The sequence below is a fragment of the Dicentrarchus labrax genome, unplaced genomic scaffold, assembly GCF_905237075.1.
Source record: "Dicentrarchus labrax unplaced genomic scaffold, dlabrax2021, whole genome shotgun sequence".
Lineage (NCBI taxonomy): Eukaryota > Metazoa > Chordata > Actinopteri > Moronidae > Dicentrarchus > Dicentrarchus labrax.
This window is the reverse complement of record NW_026136711.1, coordinates 9,740,112-9,744,676: the sequence shown is the minus strand read 5'-3', so window position 1 is coordinate 9,744,676 and position 4,565 is coordinate 9,740,112. Positions and strand designations below refer to the sequence as shown.

General features: G+C 52.9%; 1 pseudogene; it reads right to left on the bottom strand.

Annotated features, from left to right (window-relative positions):
- Window positions 1–342: 342 nt before the first annotated feature.
- LOC127371897 (uncharacterized) lies at window positions 343–4,312 on the bottom strand (annotated as a pseudogene).
- Between the last annotated feature and the right edge of the window lie 253 nt (window positions 4,313–4,565).

Here is a 4,565-nt window from a genome sequence, read left to right as displayed (position 1 = left end):
AGGAGTTTGATGATGTTGTCTGGGATTCCCTGCTTGGAGGCGGAGGAGGCGGCGCCGATGCGGAATGAATGACCGGAGAACGATTCTGGGGATATTCCTGATTTGGACAAGATTAGACGGAAGTGCCGGTGGAACCAGTGCCGTGTAGCGATTTTACCGGTCTCGGTGATGAACAGAGGGTCCTGGGGGGAAGCTCTGCTGGCTAATCTGGAGTTGGTGTATGCTAGTATGGGTTCGAAGGGACTCAAATAGTCAATAGTCAAAATAGTCTAGGCGGAAGAGGTAGATAGGTTGGGGTAGACCGGACTGGTTGGTCTTGCTGCGTTAAAAGGTGGTAAATTAGGGTGTCGTTGGAATGAAAGGAAATGTCAGACATGGAAGCGTGGTTAGAAGGATCATATTTAAGGGTAGAAGCTGTGAATTCGGAGCAGCGCAGAAAACCGAAGAAAGCTAGAAGGAACATGGATTCCAGGACCTTATCGACGTACGGGGATGAGTAGCCTTCACGTAGGGTTCTGATGCAGCGAGTGAGTAGATCCGAAGTTAAGGGCAAGCGTTTTGGCGAGGGATGCGTTTCTGTTTTGCGGAGACCTTTGATTAGCATGGTGATATGGGAATGAGAAGTGGCTTGGCATGGTGCTCCGGAGGAAAGTTTGATGAGAAAGTTTATACCGCTAATGTAGGCTTGAATGGTGGAAGATTTAATTTTAAGGATGGAATGGGCAAACGAGATGAAGCAGGAGAGCGTCATAACGTCGAGAGAAGGGAACGGAAGACTGTTGGTGGCGTGGAAGGTTTTAAAGCAGTTCCATCCGGTCATGTATGATGACAGTGTGCGGGGAGCGACGCTGTCCAGGATGGCATTTTGTGAAATGGTGACCAGGTTTTGCGTCTGGGGAGTCAGTTGTAGACCGTGGCTGAAAACGGTGGGACTGGAGTCGGGAGAGTGTCGGAGGCTGGTGCCAGTTGCCTGAATTTCTGGAACGAGAAGCGAGAGAGTGCGTCAGCGATCATATTTTTATGGCCGGGGATGTGAGAGGCTCGGATGATGAAATGGTGTTGGGCCGAAACTAAGGTGAGCTTCCTTATAAACTGCATTATGTCTAGGCATTGTGAACGTCCCTTGTTTATGATGTTGACGACGGCGCTGTTGTCGGAGTGGATGGTGATGATTTTCTTTGACCATTTGTGGCCCCAAAGAATAGCTGCGATAATAACGGGGTACATTTCGTGAATTGTGGAGGAAGAGGAGAGAGATGAGAATTCGGGCGGCCATTTGGCTGAAAACCACTTGCCGCTGAAGTAGCCGCCGAGCCGACGGAAGGAGCTGCATCTGTGAAAAGCTGGATATCTTGTGGTGAGGTGATGTGTGTGTCGTAGAAGAAAGAAATGCCGTTCCATGACGAGAGGAACTGGTGCCACAATTTTAGCTCCGTTTTACATGCTTCGTCCAGTGTCATGTCGTTGTGGAGAGATGGGACGGAGGATGCTATGGAAAGCAGGTGTGACAGGAAGGATCGGCCTTGGGGGATGATGCGGATGGCGTAGTTGAGGTGACCGAGCAACGAGAGAAGTTGACGCTTAGTGCATGAGGAGGCCAGGAGGAAATTTGAAATGAGTAGGGAAATCCGGTGTACTTTTTCAGTGGGCAAGGATGCTTGGAGTGAAACGGAATCGAGGGTAATGCCTAGAAATTCCAGGGATGTGCTGGGGCCCTCCGTTTTCTCGGGGGAGAGGGGGACTCCGAGTTCATTGAAAGTGGAGATCAGGGTGTGTAGACCGTGTGACGGGGAGACGAGGATGGCGTGACTGTGAGGAAGTCGTCTAAGAGATGGATGACGTATGGGAGTTTGTGCTTGTTAAGCAGGATCCAACAGAGTGCTTCGGATAGTGAGTCGAATATTTTCGGACTGCTTCTGCACCCGAAGGTCAGGCGCACGGTGAAGTAGTATGCGCCCTTCCACTGAATGCCGAAGAGATGCCAGTAGTCTGGGTGGATGGGAAGGACTTTAAAAGCACTGGTGATGTCTGCTCTGGCCAACCAGGCTCCTTGACCGGCTATGCTAATGAGGGAGATAGCGTGGTCAATCGTTGCGTAGTGCATGGAAAAATCTGGGCTAGGAATTAAGCTATTGATGCTTGGGACTGGGGAGCTGTGGGGGATGAGAGGTCTATGATCATTCTCTGTTTCCCTGAATATTTCCTGGTGGCGATGCCGATGGGACTGATCCTGAATGTGGGGAATGGCGGATTGGGAAACGGACCGATCACGAATGAGTCTTTGATTTCTTTGTCCAATAGTTTGTCGGCTATGTCAGGCTGGGAGGTGGCTAACTGCAAGTTTTGGCATGTGTAAGATGAATCTGGCATGACGTGTAGACCTGGGTGAAAACCGTGTGTGAATCCTTGAATGAGGTAGTGAACGAACTGACGATCTGGGTGATTGTTTAAGGCAGTGGTGAGGGCGTTGATGTTAACTGGTGTGTTGAGATACTTACATAAGCTGTGCTTGGTGGGGTTATGCGGACAGGTGGATCTTGCGTGGGCTCCGCCGCAAAAAGAGCAGGTATGTAGGAAGCGGCAGCTAGAGGCTTTGCAACCCAGGTCGTTGAAATTGTTACAGACCATCCTTCCGCCCTGGTAGAGGATTGGTCTGCCTCTCTTGTCAACGCCTTTGGGAGAGGACCGAGGGCAGTGGGTTGGATGATGGCTGGTTTAGGGGTGATGGATGGAGGGGGGGCTGTTGATGGTATGCTGCGGAAACCGGCAGGGTTGTGATTATGGTAAGCTGAGGTGCGGGGCAGAGAAGCGATGAGGGTGCAAGTAGTGGCGGGGTGTGATGGGGCGCCGCACAGGTCGCAAGTTAGCGAGGAGCGGGCTGAAAAGACGCGGCAGTAAAGTTCTGTGTCCATGGTGCCCCAGTAAGTTCCCTGATTAAACTGTTGGAGGCGACCGGCAGCTTGGGAAGCGAACAGAATATGATAAGTGTAAAAACCGTTGCTGCCGAACCGCAAGGCCAGGTCGAGGATCAGAGACATGTAGTCGCCCAGCTCTGCCCTGCGGTCGGGGAAGGCTGAACATATTATGTCGCGGTACAGTGAAAATGCGAGGGTGAATTCTATGGCGGTGAGTTCTTTGGAGCGGGTGGACAGGGGTTGCTTGAGCTCGATTGGACCGAGTGCGGTTTGCAGTTCTCTGGGTATATGGGGGTTGAGGGTGGACGGATGTATTAGGTGTGCAAGATCGACATAGTTACCGGCAGGATCTGTTGTCTGAGAGTGGGTGACACCGGCGATGGACGGGAGGATGCGACTGGACGTGCTGGAGGCAAAGCAGTGGCTAGAGTGAAGTTGCTATGTGTATTGGGATAGGTGGAAAAAGCCCAGGGTCCGGCTATGGGGGAGCTGTGGAGAAAACAGATGCGTTAAGTAGGGGAAAAGGAACACCGGCTACATATGGATTATGGGGAGGGTAGGGGTGGGGGTGGGGGGGTAGGGTGGGGGAAAGGAAGAGACAGGAGGAAGGTGGCTGATGGTATTGCTGTGTGCCGTTGTTATAGGCACACTCTGTGCGGCTGAGGCGGTCGGAGGAGGAGGAATAGGAGGGGCGGAGGTAGCCAAGGAAGGTGGGACATGGCGATAAGGAAAGAAGGAGGAAGGGATGCTGGGATGGAGGGATGCATGTGCTCGGGTTGTTTGAGAAGTGTGGGGTGAGGGAGAAGATGTATGAGGAGCGGGAAAGGCAGGTGCTGGGTTTGATACAACCTGGCCCTCTGGGAGGGCTGATGAGGGAGGCTGGGCTGTGGGGGGCGTCATGACGTAATCGGCGCGCCGCGGGCGCGACGCTGGGTACCCGGAAGTGGCGGTGGAGTACTGGGCGGTGGGATGGTTCTCTGCTCGGAGTCCGTGAGGAGTTGGAAAAGTTTCGCCTTGTTGTCAGTGCGGTGGAAGGTTATTTTTCGCTGGATGAGGGTGCGCTTCAGGCGGACAACCGTCCACTCGGATATGTTTGGTGCCGAGGACGGTTGGCGAGGTGGCGAGGTGAGGCCATGTCGCGGCGGCTTCGCCCGGAGCGGCTGGAGGGAGGAGTGTCGGTCAGGCGCCGGACGCGAGGTCTCCCCCTGGAGCGGTTGTGGGGCGACGGCCCGATGATGTTGGAGCCGTCGGTGGAGGGAGGCTGAGCGCCTGACGGCGTGGATGGTTGAGCGGGGCCGGGATGGCTGACGAGGAGGGATCGTGGATGAAGGAGAGGACTCGGAGATTTCGTCAAATAGTTCGCTGTCTGACGGGTTAAGGATAAGTTCGTTATCCATGATTTCAGGTAATTAACGTTTAGTTTCGTTTTCGTATTGTTTCTGACGCGGGTCAATGTAGAATACGAGTCAAGGAGGGAATGAACGGAAAAGGTGTGCTTAAGTATGTTTTGAGCGGAAATGAGGAGAGTTCGGGCGTGGTCTTTGTTCCCGAACTTAGTTATGAAACTCCATATATGGCAATTGCAATTAGTGTCATCCCACAATAAAACATGTCCTTATCCTTTAATCCGAACTCCTGGCATCTAATGCA